The sequence below is a fragment of the Talpa europaea genome, assembly GCF_964194135.1.
Source record: "Talpa europaea genome assembly, chromosome: 4".
NCBI classification, from domain to species: domain Eukaryota; kingdom Metazoa; phylum Chordata; class Mammalia; order Eulipotyphla; family Talpidae; genus Talpa; species Talpa europaea.
The window spans coordinates 99,861,011-99,878,882 of record NC_140070.1 but is presented as its reverse complement, the minus strand read 5'-3'; the positions used below and the strand labels follow the sequence as shown (position 1 = coordinate 99,878,882).

The 17,872-nt window shown below is 35.4% G+C and overlaps 1 pseudogene across 1 annotated transcript in view; it reads left to right on the top strand.

The window, feature by feature from the left end:
- Positions 1 to 12,146, top strand: part of LOC311170289 (actin-related protein 2/3 complex subunit 2-like) — a 36,303-nt pseudogene extending 24,157 nt beyond the window's left edge. The window contains exon 2 of the transcript in view: positions 11,198 to 12,146. The product of the transcript in view is annotated as an actin-related protein 2/3 complex subunit 2-like (transcript). The remainder of the gene's footprint in view (positions 1 to 11,197) is intronic.
- Positions 12,147 to 17,872: the final 5,726 nt, after the last annotated feature.

Below are 17,872 nucleotides of genomic sequence, written 5' to 3'. Positions count from 1 at the left end.
GAAGGGATCATGCTCAGTGAAATAAGCCAGAAAGAAAAAGAAAAATACCGGATGGTCTCACTCACAGCAGGAATCTAGAAAACTTAAATAAGGGACCAGGAAAATGAATAACTATAAGAAAGTGAAAATCAAAATCAACAAACTATGAACCAGAGACACTCTATGGGGGGTAAGGGGGGAGGGGAGGGACTGGGGTCAAAATAAGGGGGTTGCAATTGTATGGGGAATATAAAAATAAAATTTATTTAAAAAAGTAAAATAAAATTATAATAATAAAAAAAAGAATATAGTCACATATTGGGGTACTACCAAAGAGAAAACTGAAACTAAAACTACAGATATATGCAACAATATGGATGAATTGGAAAATTATTATATTGAGGTAGGAAAATCCCCAAACAAAGTAATACATATGTATTCTATTTATAAAAAGTTTAATAAAAAGCCAATCTAATCTTTGATGATAGAAATCAGAATGACACATACCTGTGAAATGTAAGGATTGAAAGCAAGTGTTAGTAGGGAATTGCCTTGGGATATGGGAAAATATTTTGTCTCAGTGGTGTTAGTGGTTAGATTGGTTTTTGCATTTATCGAAACTTATCAAAAATTATATACTCTGCGGTGTTGATTGAAGCATTATTTACTATTGCTAGGCTATGAAACAACCTATGCACCCATTAATATAAGGTTCAATCAAGAAGATGCAAATAGGAGAGAATTCTGGATCATATGGTAGACCAATATTTAATGTTTTGACAAACATCCATATTGTTTTCCATAAGGGACAGACTAGCAAATATTTCCAACAACACACAGTGTTCCTTTTTCTGTCAGTTCCTTCTTGATAAATATTGAAGGGTTTTCGCTCTTATAAACAATGCAATAATGAACATTCTTGTGTTTTTCTTGTAGACACTTTTGTAGTTTGAAAAAATGTTCCTGGAAGAGAAATTGCTGCGCTAAGGTACATGCCTTTAAATTTGTGATAGACATTACTAAATAGCCTTACAAAAAGGTTTTTCAAATTAACATTCTCCCCAATTATATAGGAGAGTATATATTTCTAACCCAAAATTTTGTCAATATTATTATATTGTTTTAATCATTTCAACCTAATAAGCAAAGTAGTAATCACCTAAAGTAATTTATTTTAAAGTAGGAATGAGGTTGAGCACCTTTTCAGATAAGTACATTTCTATCAACTACCTCTTTGTGCTCTGTGTACATTTTTATTGTTGACTATTCCTCTTCTCTTTTTCATGTTTAAAATTTTTGTATTGGGCCTTCCTGTAAGGGGTTAAGCCTCAACCTATGAAGCTATCCATAGCCACTGCAGCACAAGTTCAATCACTGCCAGGGAGATACCCACATGGCGCAGCAGACCTCTCCTGACTTGCCCGCTGCTCCCCTCAGCTTTTTATTTCAGTCAATCTGCCTGTTCTGTTCCCCACTCTGTCTCTGGTGAATCCTCTCCCCCACACACACCTCTGTCCTGTACCCAGTTCTTGTATGCATAAATAAATCTTTAAAAAAAAGAAAAAAATCTTTGTATTAAAGAAATGTTCCCTTAATCAAAAGTGCTACAAATAAGTTCTCTTTCTTTCCTATAGAGATTTCTAATCTTTATGAAGTCCTGTTCAGGATTGTTTTCCCCTCTGTATTTAAAAACAAAGTCTCCCATGTTTTATGATAATATACTTACCCTACTTTTATATTAAGATTTTCAATGTTTACTGGATCACAAATTTATTTTACTGTAAACTGAACCAAGAGTATATCTGAACCCCACTTTATTGGTACCGTGAAATTAGTACCATGAAAAACATTTAACATTGTGTGTTTGTATCTATATGTGTATGTGTGTGTATTCTCCCACTTTATTATATATTAAATTTCTTTAATTTTAAGTCATTTCTAGAGGAAATGAATGAAGTTGGAGGAAGTCATCAAGAGGACATGACCATCAACTGACCCTCTCAGCAGAACCCAGGCATTTTGAGGCTCTTTACTCTACCCCCAACCTTGCAATGTGCATTCCACTTGCCTGTCCTGCCCTGGAAAATGCCCCAGGAACACAGTCATGAGAGAGTAATGTGCTGTTGAGGCATTCTGGCAGTATATGCAATTCTGGTAGGCAGAGGCAGAGATACATCTGTCCCACAGCTGCCCAAGACAAGTCTCCAAGGTAAGTTCCCTTGTTTATTAAACTGATCACCTACTAATATGGAGTGATTTTTGCTTGCCCTCAGAATAGGGGGCCAGTTTGGGAACCAACAAGAAGTCATAAGATAGTCCACTGACTTGTCAAATCATACACTGGTAAGAAAGAGACTTAAGGGCCTCCCCTGGTGGCGCAGGCGGATGAGTGCCACGCTGTGAAGCTGTCCGCAGCCTCTGCAGCGCCGGTTCGATCCTGGCCGACTGGAGAGGGTCCCACATGGCATGGCAGACCTCTCCTGACTCATCCACTGCTCCCCTCAGCAGTATATTTCATCAGTCTGCCTGTTCTGTTCCCCGCTCTGTCTCTGGTAAATCCTCTCACCCTCCCGCACATCTGGCCTGTACCCCGGTTCTTGTATAAATAAATAAATAAATCTTTAAAAAAGAAGAAAGAAAGAGATTTAAAATCTCTTCCTGTTATTTAGTATTTGCTAGTCTACTTTGCTAGTATTGACTCATTTTAAATTTTACTAATTTTAAGGGTACTCTGTTTCTTATTTCTCTTTTTGAAGAAATTACTGGTAATTTTTCCATTTTAAATTTAGTATTGACTTCTTTTCAAATTCCAAGTTAAGAAAATTTGTTAATATTTTTATGCAGACCGCTTGAATTTCTAGATAAATTTGAGAAGGATGGATAGTTTTAAAATGTTGAACATTTACAGTTTTATTTTCTACCCAGATATCAGTATATTTTTATATTCATTTAAGTCACTCCTTATGTACTTTGATCATTTAATTTTTCCTGTATTATCATTTCAAATACTATGCAAATTTATTCATAGTTTTATATTTTTATTTTTATTTTTTTTTTAAGATTTATTTTATTTATGTAGGCCAGATGCACGGGAAGATGAAAGGATTCACCAGAGACAGAAGGGGAATGGAACAGGCAGACAGACGAAATACACTGCTGAGGGGAGCAGCTGGCAAGACAGGAGATATCTGCCTCACCATGTGGGTTGCTCCAAGGCGGGCGGGGATCTAACCGGCACTGCAGAGGCTGCAAACAGCTTCACAGTGTTGCATTCAACCACCTGCGCCACCAAGGAGGCCTTTATATTTTTATTGCTGTAACTATATGAAAACTTCTGACATATTTTGTGACAAAATGGTTATTAGTATTTGTACATTAATTTTGTGCCCATTCACCTTACTGAATTTTTCCTACTGATTTTTTCAGTGACTTCTCTTCATTTTCCCAGTTGTAATATTAACATTATAAATATAAATATTAATGTTAATATTAAATATGAGGCAAAATTTCATATTCAGAATATATATTAAATAGGTACACATATATACATATATGTCTACTTCTCCAGCGTGAATGTATAAACTAGAACTTCAAAATAACAACATTTGTATAGATTAATATGTAATAGAATTTTGTGTTCTTTGAGGATATTATACCCTATTCATCACAGATTCATATATATTATATTAATATATTATTTAAACTTTTACATATTTTTATTATAAACTGAGGAAAGAACATTTAAATGTCCTGTGATTATTTTCTACCCTTTGATTTCTCCTTGTATTTGCTGTAGTAGTCTTGGCTTTGCATTTTAATGTTAATTTGTGGCTTATAGAAAAATGGTAGTAACATACTGTTATTTATATTCTCTTTTATTGAAAATGTTCCCCTTTGTCACATTGAATGTATTAATGTCTTGAATCAAACTTGTTTGATGTAACTATGAAGATATGAGCTTTCTGTGTAATAACATTTGCCTGTTCTATTTGTCACTCTTTTATGTCCAATATTTTATTTATTTATCTTAAATCTATTTTTTGGATGTGACTTACAGTTCTGTCTCTGTTCTTTGGTTAATATCAACTGTTTATTTTCATAGTGGAGTTTATCTCAATATTTACCTCAATTGACAATTATTTTGTTTTTAAGTTTTATTTTTAACATAACTTCCTCTTTTTATTTTTCTCCACATTCATGTGATGTTTTCTTCCTCCTGTCACCTTGAAAATTGCTTTTTATTTTTCTTATTACATCTTTTAATGATTGTGTTATATTTTAAATAAGATATTTATTTTACATTTATGAATTTAAAAAGTGCAGCATTACATATTTAATTTCTTATCTAAAAGAAGAGGAAATTAGTTCTCACCCTCACCTATTCTCCACTTCTACCCATTAACTTTTATTGTAGTGCTGAAATTTTAGTATAATCTATTGCTGTTGTATTATTATTTTCACATGGAGTATTTTTTCCTCTGTGTGCTTATCTTTTCCTTCCTTTTCTTTAAAAACAACTCACATTTATTTTGCCATAAATAATTTCATAATCCATGATATTCAGTTTTTATTTTCAGTCCTTTTCATTTGATGGTGTCTCTACTCCCACATTCTTCATTTGATCCAATCTTTGTCTAGTTAGATTCCTTCAACAAGTTGATTCTTAAGGAATCATGTTGCAATAATTCCTGATTATTTGAATGTTTAAGAATGCCAGTTTTATCTTTTAGCATTCCAAGTTATTTAAATAAACAAACATTTGATTAAGAATTTTTCCTCTATCCACTCAGAATTGAAAACTTCTACATTTATTCTTAAGCCTACTTGGAAGAAAATGTTAATGTCAAAAAGTCTGAGGACATGTTTTTACTCTTGATAAGTGAAGTGCTATTTTTTTCCCTATCGGAATGCCATAGGGCTTTATTCTATAAATTGAAATCCAGTGCATGAATCAGAAAACTTTCAGTGAAAATGACAGAAAGTAAATTTGAACTGGCATGCTGAGAAAAAGTGATTTGATAGTTCACATATATGTAGTAGTGTGGATGGGGAGTAGTAACACCACCACTAAGGATGACTGAAATAAGTACACAGATGTGGTCAAGTCTTTCTTACTTTCCATTCTGTACTCTATGTCTTTGTTGACTATATTATTTCCAATTAAAGACTTGTAGAGGAGAGAAATTGAAGAAAATTGAGGATATGATTTTAAATTGTTCCAGATACACATTCTGAACTTTCAGCAACAGAAAAAGGAAAAGCATTCTCTCCCAGCTCCACTTTTAAAATGTCATAAGGTCTCTGATTGGTTTGAGGATCACCTCCCACACAAACTATCCAGTAGTCAGAGAAATTACATACTCTGAACTAGCTCTGTGATCTTCTCTGCATGGATCATAGAAGGCACTATGGTGGAAAATCCTCACTAGTATTGATATGGAAAAGGATATTTCAATAAATTGAGTGTTGTTTTATTCAGAATAAGATATAAATTTGCACTGCATTCAGTAAATTCACAAGAACATCACTTCTTTGAGATTTTTACTTAAACTTTTACTTAAAACAGTATAGACTTTTAACTTGTATATTTAGATGTTATTACATTTCTGGAAAACATTCTTCTATTATGCTTCTTCACTTTTGTTTGGAACCTCTGGTTTTCCTTGAAATATATACACTATTTTCTTATATCAGGAAATTCAATCTTTTCTTTCTTTTTGAAACCCACAGCTATCAAAGGCATATTCTTCACCTGTCAAAAGCAGGAGTGCAAGAATGCAGGTTTAATTGCCAAAGAACTTTTTAAGCCTTTGTTGGTGTCACATCCATTCACATCTTATGGTCAAAGCAAGTCTTGGCGATCAAGCCTCAAGTCATATTTTTTTAGTTCAGTTCCTTCACCATGACAGGAGTGGATAAATAGATAGATCGACAGATAGACAAATAGATATAAGATATCTCTTCAGGAGAGTTAAGCATTGAGAATATGACTTGACCTTTCATAGTTTCTCTAATGTCATTGGGATTTATATGTAAAATATTCTCATCCCTATGCAAAGACTCCCAAATTTCATCCAATCAGGGTAGTAAATACAAAGTCCCAGATGTAATTACTTGTGATTCAGAAATCTATGAACTGAGTAACAGTTCAACAGAATTCAAAGTAGAGTGACATAACAAGGATGGGAAAAATTATAAACATTCCCATTCAAAATGAGTAATAGTGGGATGCACATTGACTAATGGTCCATGGGAATTTTGTTCTCCTAATGGATAAATATTGCTCAGCACCTATTTCTAAGAACAGGCAATGCCCTTTGATTAGGCCCCTCCCTGTTCTCTGGGAATGGTTCCCCCTGGTCCATTGCTCTCCCTAGCTCCTTTTCTGTCCTCTAGGAGGGCTTTCCTTTTACAGAAATATCTTCGATCACTTCTGAAGTACTCAATAGAGAAAGCTTTTCTTCTGAACAGAGGTTTTTTAACTTGCTTTCTCATGGTGAAAGTAGCAGACTCAAAAGTCTTTTTATACCTTGACTAATTTTTAACTCTTTTAGTCCAGACTAGAGATATTTTGCCAATATAACTCTCAAAATCTATAATTGTTATTTCTTTGATTCTAGTCAATGTATATTGCAAAAACTACAACCACAGTTTCTTTTTTCTCCCTGCAACATGTCTTTCATTTTCACTGCATTACAGTTTTCCAGGGTATGTCAGACATCTAAGATAATACACATGCTAAGCATACTAGGAGCCCTCTACCTTTTTTTTTTCCAGCAGAAGAAATCTGAAGAGCTACAGTAGGTGTTTATTTAATCCTTTCTTAGGTTTAAAAATGGTAGTACAGTCACTCAATTTTGTCATATTCTGAAGCTTATATCTTACTAAAAGTTTCAAGAATTATTCTTCCCTTTGACATGGTTCTTAATAACCATATATTTAAAGATCATGAAAAACAGTTTAGATTTATAATTTTGCAATCTCACTGTTTCTGAGTTCCTCATATTTCCTTTCAATTCTGTTTTCACCCTGTCCAGCCTTTTTCCTGATTTATAGTTTATTAAATATAGCCTGCATTGGCAACCTTGGAATCTCAAAAGTCTACCTCAAAATTTCCTCAACCAACGTGCAAGGTTACTAGGTATATATTCTGTTACTCATTTCCATGTAACAGTTTTACCAAATATTTAGTGACTTTCTGGCACAGGTTGACAATTTTCCTACTTCTTTTAGGTTTTCTCATAATTTTTCTAGCCTTCAACTGCAATGAGCTTGCAATCTCCTGCCCAGTTCCCAACCACCGACACTGATTTTAGGTCTGTATTATAGCAACTCTCCTTAGTAGCAATTGTCAGAATGAGGCTGCATGATCAAGGACCCCATTCACTCACAACAATACGCATATTTCTTTATCCAAGCAACTGTGGACTGTCTGCATTTCAGTCGATCTAGACTGAGTTTGGTCCCAGGTTTCAGATTAAATTCAGACTTCCACAGTGGCATTCTCATTCTTTTTGGACCAGAAACTATCTGAGGCATGAATTTCTTATGACTAAAAACAAGGGTTCAGGAAAGCAAACTCAAACATGTAAACATATTACAACTTTTTGCTTATGTCTCATATGCTAATGACTTATTGGCAAAGCCAACTAATTGGCCAAGTTAAAAAAAAGATGAGTAATTAAACTCTTTACCACAAAAGCATGTAAAATTTTGATAGCTTTTGCTTTAATATTCATTTCGCTCAAGATATTTTTTAGATTTCTCAAGTTTTCTTCTTTGATCCAAGGGTTATTATTTAGAAGTATCTTATTTAAACTCTACATATTTGGGGAGTTTCCAGTTTACTTTCTATTATTGATTTATAGTTTGATTCCACTATGGTATGAGTTCAGATGTTATAGGATTTCTTTTATTTTAAACTTTTTAAGGTGTATTTTATGGCACAAATTGTGATGACCTGTTCTTTGTGAATATCCTATGTGACCTTGAGAAGAAAGTATGTGGTGTTGGTGGATGAAGTAATCCATTCTATGTGTCTTGGTTTTCTTGATTTTTATTGACATATACTGTACCTCAGAGATTTTATGGCTAGTCTAATAATAAGCCAATCAAAGTCATTCTTCATTTATTTTATAGTATTTTTGAACACTAGCATTTCTATAATTTTCATTTTTTTGCTTACATTGCCCATATGTTCTTGCATGCTTTATCCATAGCATCCTTAGCATATTAATCATAATTGTTTTAAAATTCAAATCAGATATTCCTAATACCTCTGGTCATGTCTAGTTCTGATCCTTGCATTATCTCTTCAAATTGTGATTTTGCCTTTTGGTAGTTTTTTTAATTTTTTTAATTGATAGCTGAACATGAGATATTGATTTAAAAAAACAAAAATACCACTATTAATAGACTTTTAGTAATATGGTGTTGGGGTTTGGGGGAAGGGGAAGCATTTTATACTCTTGTGATTAAATCTCAATCTTTCAGTGAGTTTATAATTCTGGATTACAAACTTCATAAGTGGGTCTCAGGTTTTTTTTCCTCCCTGCTTAGGAGGAATGCTTTGATTAGAATGGACTCCAATTAGATATTTCCCTTCCACAGTTCAGTTAGTGTATATTTAACTAGTTTCTCCAGAGGGCAGGCTCTTTTGGAAGAACAGAGTACTTAAAAAAATGGAGTTTTTTTTTTTTTAAGATTTATTTTTATTTATACAAGAGCTGGGGTACAGTCCAGATACACAGGAGGGTGAGAGGATTCACCAGAGACTGAGCGGGGAACAGAACAGGCAGACTGATGAAATACACTGCTGAAGGGAGCAGCGGGCAAGATAGGAGAGGTCTGCTCGCCATGTGGCTTGCTCCGAGGCCAGCGGGGATTGAACCAGCACTGCAAAGGCTGCAGACAGCTTCACAGTGCTGCGCTCAACTGCCTGCACCACCAAGGAGGCCCAAAAAATGGAGTATTTTAAAAATTATTATTTCCCCCTTGCCTGGCCTAGAAGCAGGAAGGGATTTCCCCCCACCCCTTACCCCCCGCTGTGGGAACCTGGTAAATCTCTGGGAAGCAAATTTTATGATATTGTTGGAACCCTCCATGACTATGTCCCTTGGAATTTCAACTCTTAAGGTTGTTTGCAATCAGCCTCCAAGGGTTCATCAATTTATTTTCCTAACCTGGCTCTGGTTCCTTTGGCATTTCCGGGAAGTGAGCCTTTGCTCTGGTAAGCTGTGCTTCCCTGCATTCATCTGTCTGTCTTCATTCTTTTTTTTCTTTTTAAAGATTTATTTATTTATACGTACAAGAGCTGGGGCACAGGCCAGAGATGTGGGGTGGGGGTAAGAGGAATCACCAGAGACAGAGTGGGGAACAGAACAGGCAGACTGACTGAAATACACTGCTGAGAGGAGCAGCGGGTGAGACAGGAGAGGTCTGCTGCATCATATGGGTTGCTCCCTGGCTGTCTGGGGATCGAACTTGCTCAGCAGAGGCTGCAGACTACTTCATAGTGCGGTGCTCAACCCCTTGCGCCACCAGGGAGGCCCTGTCTTCATTCTTGAGGCAGCATTTTTCCCTGCATTCTCCCCTCTCTTAAGGAGAGTTGTTGATTTTATAGGTCTGCTTAGCTTATCTGCCGTTAGGACAAAGTTGCAGCTTCCAAGCTTCTTTTAGGTGGAACCAGAAACCCAAAGTATTAATCAGCTTCTTTTTTAGCTAATATTATATTTCATATACTGTTTTCCCTTGGGGAAAGGCTTGTTGAGAAGAAGAGTAGCTTCGTATATTTCCAAATGGTGTTTTTCACCACTCTCCCTGCTGAAAGCAGGAAGAGATTTTTCTCTGATATTCAATGCCATAGGAATTTGGTTATCTCCTGGAGTTAAATCTCACAATATTGTGGCCCCTGCATGACTAGTTCTCCCTGGTGTTTGTGATATTCAGAGTTCTCCATGTTGATGGTCCAGTAATTCATCAATTCCAATTCATCTATTCCTACCTTGGTGCTGCTTCCAGAGGCTGTTTCTCCTTCAAGTGTGTGTTCTGGTTATCCAATAATCTGCAGCTTCATGTATTTGCCTATTGCTCTTTCCATTCTTGACATAGCAGTTTTCCCTATGTCTTCCCCTTCGTAATGGATTCAAGTATTGTTGATTTTCAGTCTATTCATTGTTTTATGTATTTGGACAGTGATGCTTTCCAAACTCCTTATATGCAGAACTGAAAACTGAAACTCCCAATCAGCAAGATTTTAATTTCCTGGGGCACCCAAAAGCATGAGGGGGAGATTCCTATGTCCTGATGTTCCTCCCAACCTCGAGACCCATTTCTCTAACATAGTCTCTGGTAGGTCTGTGCCTTAGCCTTTCCTGACCTTTTAGATGTTTTCTGTTTCTTTTCCCAGTAGAGACTCTGATCCTGGAATCTTCCATTCTTTATAAAAGGATGAGATCGTTGCCGGCTGGCTGTTCCTCTGGGGAAAGAGCAATTTCAGGATTCTGCCAGTTTGCCATCTTGTACGGAGAGGAATATATATACCACAATTTCTTTATCTGGTTGTTTGTTGATGGACATTTAGGTTGGCTATTGTGAATAATGCTGCTGTTAAATAGGTGTGCATAATTTTTTTTGTATTAATGTTATCATTTTCTTTGGATAAATACGTAGAGGTAGAACTTGCTGTATCATATGGTATTTCTATTTTTAGTGTTTTATTTTAAGGAATCTCCATAATGTTTTCCACAGAAGCGGCACCAATTTTGCATTCTTACCACAATAAGTGGATGTTGCTTTTTGTCTATAACCTCACCAACATGTGTTGATTTTATTCTTTTTTATGTGGGCCATTCTTACAGGGATGAGGTGATAGTTCACTGTGGTTTTGATTTACATTTCATTTATAATAAGAGATGTTGAACAATTTTTCATGTGTCTGTGGGCCATCTGTGTATATTTAGAAAATACAACAAAATATAACTCTAGATTCTGTGAAAAATATGGTGGTTACCAGAGGAAGGGGGAGGGACGTGGAATTGAGGACATGATGTGACAGTGTATTGCCAGGGGGGATTGGTGGGGAGCTAGTGAAACATGGCTACATGTTGAGGCCTGGAGTTATTCTCCCAAACTTACACAGTTTTGTAAATAAATGACAAATCAATAAAATTTGGTTTAAAGTGTGGCATTCTCATAGATAAAGGTCCTGGTCGGTGAGGCGGCAGTAGCCGTGGTGGCTTGGCAGGTGGGTTCAGGCTTCGGGGGCCAGCAGCCACCCTGATCCTGCTGCAGGTGAACAATCATAGCATCAAGAAGACACTCGCATTCAAGTTCGAAAACGCAGCTGCGGGAAACAAACCAGAAGCAGTAGAAGTAACATTTGCAGATTTTGATGGGGTCCTCTATCATATTTCAAATCCTAATGGAGACAAAACAAAAGTGATGGTCAGTGTTTCTTTGAATTCTACAAAGAACTTCAAGCACATGGTGCTGATGGGTTATTAAATAGAGTATATGGGAGTTTCTTGGTAAACCCAGAGTCAGGATACCATGTCTCTTTGCTGTGCAAACTTGAAAATCTGCCTGCATCCAAGGATTCCATTGTGCATCAGGCTGGCATATTGAAATGAAATTGTTTTGCATCTGTATTTGAAAAATACTTCCAATTCCAAAAAGAAGGCAAAGAAGGAGAAAACAGGGCAGTTCTCCATTACAGGGATGATGAGACCATATATGTTGAGTCTAAAAAGGAAAGAGGCATGATAGTCTTCAGTGCAGTCTTTAAGGATGACAATGGGAAGGTGTTCATGCAGGAGTTCAAAGAAGGATGCAGAGCCAGCCACACAGCCCCGCAGGTGCTCTTCAGCAACAGGGAACCCCCTCTAGAGCTGAAGGACACTGACACTGCCGTGGGTGACAACATTGGCTACATTACCTTTGTGTTGCTCCCTCTCCACACCAACGCCAGTGCTTGAGACAGCATCATCAACCTGATCCACACATTCTGGGACTACCTGCACTACCTCATCCAGTGCTCCAAGGCCTATATTCACACATGTATGTGGGCAAAAACATCAGACTTCCTCAAGGTGCTGAACCGTGCACGCCCAGATGCTGAGAAAAAAGAAATGAAAACAATCACGGGGAAGACATTTTCATCCTGCTAACTCTTGGGAACAAGAAGAGGAAGCTTCGGCTGGCAACTGAAGGCTGGAACACCTTGCTACTGGATAATTGTAACTTTTAATGTTGCATCTCTTCAGGTTCTTAAGGGAGTTTCTGGGTTCCATTTTGTACACGTTTGGAAAATAATCTGCAGAAACGAGCTGTGCTTGCAAGGACTTCATAGTCCCCAAGAATTAAAAAAGGAAAAAAGATTTACACTTGATCAACCTAATTCCTTTTCCTTATCTTCCCTCCCTCACTCCCATCCCTCCCCTTCCTCTTTTCCAAGCTGTTTCATTTGCACTATGTAATGAGTTGCAGGATAATGCAATTGTAACTTGTTTTCTCCTAAGTATTTGAGTTCAGAACTCCTATATTAAAGAAATGCAGTAGGGGTCATTAATAAAGAAAAATCCCTTCTATCTTAAAAAGAATATATATAGATAAAAGTCCTAGAGGCATAAGATACAAGAAGATGCTCTAAACGCTTGGAATGATGGGCAGCTTCATCCACATTATTAAAGATGTGATTAAAACTCTACCAAATTAAAGGTTCTTTTTTTCCTCTTATCTATTAGATTGTCAAAAATGTATTAGTTTGTTAAAATACTTTGTTCTTGGTCAGTTTGTGGGGAAATAGGTACTTTTTTATATTGATGCAAGAAATGTAAAATGGCATACAATCATACAAACCTATGGAGAAAAATCTGTCAATAAATGACAAAACTATGTAAATTTTGATTCAGCTATCTCATTTCTAGAAATTTACCCAAAAGATACACCTTTGGGTGTATAAAAAATCATTATTTATTAATTTTGATATTGTTTATAACAACAAATTATTAGAAAGTTACCTATATATCCTATAATGGTGATAAGGCTTATAACCAATAATATATCCACAAAATTAAATAATACATAAACATGTAAAAGAATGAATAATCTCTATGAGATAATAGGGCTTAACAAAAAATAAGACATATTTTGTATAAGAAAGAGGGGAAATAAAAATATGTATACTTATATACAGTTATGTAAGTATCTGCTTATTTTTATAAAAGAAGCTCTAGACGGATAAACCAGAAAAGGAGTAAATTTGTTACATACCTATTAAAAATAAGTTGAAACAAATTAAATAAGAAAATAAGTGAGACTGTTGAATATTTTATATAGATTTGATATTTGAACCATGTTATTATTTTTATAATGAAGAAATGCTAATTCATCAAGGAACTGCATGAAAATTAAAATTTAATACTAATAAGAGCACATATAATTGCATAGCAAATTGATCAGACAGACACAGAAGAAGAAAATAATCTACCTAACTTTGTATAAAATTCTCTGACACATTCCCAGAGAAATACCTTCTAAAAACAAAAATAAGTCTTGATGTTTAATTAATGTGTTTGTCGGTGGTAGGAGTATAAGTGTAACCAATCTGAAATGTTCCTTGTAAATTGTTTGATCGAACAAATAGGTGTTGATGGAACAACATTTGTTCCCATCTGTGTAGGATACAATGTGGAATGGGAAGAGAGGAAAAATATGATTTGAACTAGATTTGAATTAGAGTTATCAACATGAATTAGTAGCTTTTAAAATACATATTTCCTAGCTATGTCCACTGATAAAACTATTAGCAATAGTACACTAGTAGCAATGAACACACAAAATAACACCAAGATCTTGATTTTATAGTTATCATTTTCCTCTAAAAGGAGCTAGAGCACCTTAGTTAATGGCTGGCTTCAGCTCTGTGACAGGGGAAACAAGGTGAGTCTGAGAAAATTTTTATGTCAGAGAGTAAGAAGTTCTCAGAAATTGATAGGGGTATGTCAAGAGAACAACAAAGCATGTTTGAAGGGGCTCCTGTTGGCCAAATTTGGGATAATTTGAGCTTCAAAAAAGAAATAATGATGGAAATTTAACATATTGAATAAGAAATTAATCCAGGAATCCAACACTAAATAATTTTCAAAGGTCCAGGGAAGAAGAACTTGAAGGAAAAATTTTTTTACATAAAAAAAAAAGCTAACTAATGAACGAAGGAAGAAAGATAAAATTAGAGGGTAACCGTTTTGTAACCAACATTTTAGGAATTAACTCAGAATCTTTAATGAATGCTAAAACCACTTGGTTAAACAATGCTAGAGAACAGAATAGTTGCTAGGGCTCAACATATGACTTCACAGATCAGTTATTAGTCATAAAAGGGAAAAGAAAATAAATACTACACAAGAGAAATTTGGTGAACACTACTTTTCCCCAATGATCAAAGAGAATATCACCAGCAGCAGGATAAACTAACATTGTTCATCTCCTGATTATGATTCACTGAAAATGATTCAAAGCCATCTATGTAGTATTTTGTTAAAAATATTTTACTTGAATTGAATCATAAGCAGACAATCAAATTCAAATGAGAAACATTCTACAAACAAATGGCTTGCATTTATCAAAAATATCAGTGTCATACCAGCAATTCTTGATTATAGTAGACTAGAGAGTGATGGCAATTAAAATTTAATGCATTGATTGATTCCTGGAAAGGGGAGAAAGAATTACTGAGATGTTATTGAGACAATATGATAAATTTGAATATGTACAGTATGTGAAAATAAGAGTGATAAATCAACATTTAATTCCTTTAAAGTAAACATTGTGTTAAGGTTATGTAAGTGGACATCCCAAGACCTAGGAGCTTAATGCTTCATTACTTACAGATGGTATAGTGTTAATAATGGCTAAGTGTAAATAGTGTACCTTAAAAAAAATATGAGTATGTATTACCTTTAGTGACTTTTCTAAAATAAAAAATTGGAGAAAAAGGACACTACAAAAGCAAACAAATTTCTAGATTAAACCTTTTTTGGTTGATTAGAAAGTCACGAAAATACTAATATTCCTTGGGAATTTAGGGAAGTGAAGTGTTAGTCTATGACATGTTGATTTTCAATATTATTGAGAACCAGGATAAAGTTATAAAAGCAGTGATGATGCAAGCAGTCCTAAGCAGTGACCAGAGAACTTGGAACTAACATTCTCTAAGCTGCAAATCCTATATTCAGAATACAGTTTTGAGATGCTCCTTCTTGTTTTCAGAAGGGAATGCCATTCCTTAGAGATGTTTACATGTTAAGAACCAAATGAGGGCCTCCCCGCTGGTGCAGTGGGTTGAGCACAGCACTGTGAAGCAGTCTGCAGCCTCTGCAGCAATGGTTTAATTCCCATCTGGCCAGGGAGATTCCTACATGGCCCAGCAGACCTCTCCTGTCTCTCCTGCTGCTCCCCTCAGCAGTATATTTCAGTCCTTCTGCCTGCTGATCCTCCGCTCTGTCTCTGGTGAATCCTCTCACCCTCCTGCGCCTCTGGCCTGTACCTCAGCTCTTGTATAAAAATAAATAAATCTTAAAAAAAAAAAAAGAACAAAATGAGATAACTGAGGATAACATATACTTCTATGGTACCTGGCTCTGGTGGAATTGGTGGGAGAAATAGAGTGGTACAAATATTTCTTCTCATTTTTATAAGTTTTTTTTTCCTATCACTAGATTAGTAAGTTGGAGAATTTCTTCTATGTCAAAAATGCTCTTAGTTCTAGAGGACTAAGTAAAATATTATGGCAGGTGCTATAAGCCTAATCCTTAAAGGGAAGTGATAAAGGCATGCGTGCCAGACTATGGATTAGTCCAATGAATATACCATTAGGGTTGACTTGACCAAATTCTGGGTTATGAGATGCACGTGGACATCTCTTAATGCTATGCTGCTGCTTTATTTTTCTTGAGAGAATATAATACGATGTCAAGAGCTTCTGTAAACATCTTGTAACCATTAAAGTCAGGCTAACAGAAGCTATCCCTGATTACTGAGTCACTAAACGAACCCTATAGTTAACTAATTCTGGACATCTGCTTTTTAAAAAAATTATTTTACCATTGATTTACAGTAACACATAAGTTTCAGGAGTATAGCCTCATGCTTCCATAACTTTATATGCCAAACCAAAGTTCCAAAAGAAAATTTATTTGTTTAAGCCACTATAATTAGTTCATTTCACTGGAGTAAGATCAAAAATGGCAAAAACCTAACACAGAATGTGTGCAATTTAATTCAGCTTAATATTCACTGTGTCACCTACCTCAGGAATCAGTGTGACCAAATATACTACACAGCCAACAGAGATAAACCATATCTCCTACAGGTATAAAATAAAAATTGCAAGCTAGCAATTAATTGAGCTATGCCAGATGAAAAGAAGCAGCAAAGACCATGAGGGGGGAGAAAGAAAATAGGGTGGAATTTAACTTGGACCTGAGTTCCCCATATTAATTACCTGGAGTCACTGAAGGCCAGGTGGTGTGGTGTGAATCAAAGTGATGGTGACCTTTTTTGATAAGGTTGAAAAGAGAATGTTCGCCATAGTCAAATGTTTAGAACAGGAGCTGTCAAGTAATTATTCCAAAATTATGCTGTTTTTAGTTGAGAATTTGATGGAAGTGTGCCTTCTTCAAACTACTTAATAAAATATTTAAAAGTTATTATATGACAACTTGCAAAAAACAATAAATCCTGACGAGGACAGTTGATCCTGAGACCTAGCCAATATTAAAGTTCTTGCCAAAGCAGCCCTGACATTTGGCTTCATCACAAAGGCAATCCCATAGTTGCAGAAGCATCTGCTCTCCTACTTACTGCTTATGTTAAAATGAAAGCTACTCAATGAAATATTTATAAGTATCACTTCCACTGGTGGCTAGATGGAAATAAAATGGCGAGAAACCAAGTTTCTAATAAATATATGAATAGCCACTCAGTGGACCACTCTTTAACATGGACATCATTCACAATTCTTAGTGCTTTTTCAATATGTGCTTTCTTGTCATAAAATTTAAATATTTTAGTTCTGTACTTCTAAATGGGGTCTGTCAGTATAGACAACAGTAATCAATTGGAGTTCTTCCACTTTAAAAATTAGATTGTTAATCATTCATTGGTTAATCCATTAAACATACATATTTTTTGCCAGATAGAGTCATTGGTGATGTGGCTAGATAAGCAAACTTGATCTTCCTAAAGCTTACCTATAGGAGGTAAGAGGAGATTAAATAAAATATAAAAGTAAGATATGCTTATTTCTTTGTAACATGTATAATCAGGTAAGCTGGTTCAGTCTTAGCAAAGACTCACATTTAAAAAAAATAATTAAAAACAATTTGCTCATGTAATGTAGTATTTGGGTGGGATGTGGTAACATACATCTGGAGAGGTGTGAATCTGTGTTTCTGAAACATCTATGGTGTTGTAAACCAATGCTACCAAATCAAAAACAAAACAAAACAAAAACAAAAAACCTCAACAAACGGATTTCAATCTTAACGTAAAACAAACTCCTAGAACTCTACTTTCTTTGGCTTTCCAGGTCAAAACATGTCATGAGTATTTTCTTTTATTTTGTAAACTTTTTAAAACAAACCTTGCCTTTACCCTGTATATTCAGGTTCTAAATACCTGCTCCCTCCCTTTTTGTCTCAGTTCCTGATGTCATGGGTCATCTTACCCACTCTGGCTTCTACCTTTTTGGTTTGATGGATCAAAGGGTAAGGTACTAAACATATTTTGGTCAACATTTTATAGGCCCCTACAAAGAAAAACAAGGCATGAATTTATAATACCTTTCACTCTTTCGCAACTAGTCTCTTTAATTTTCCTTCTTTTGTTGAGT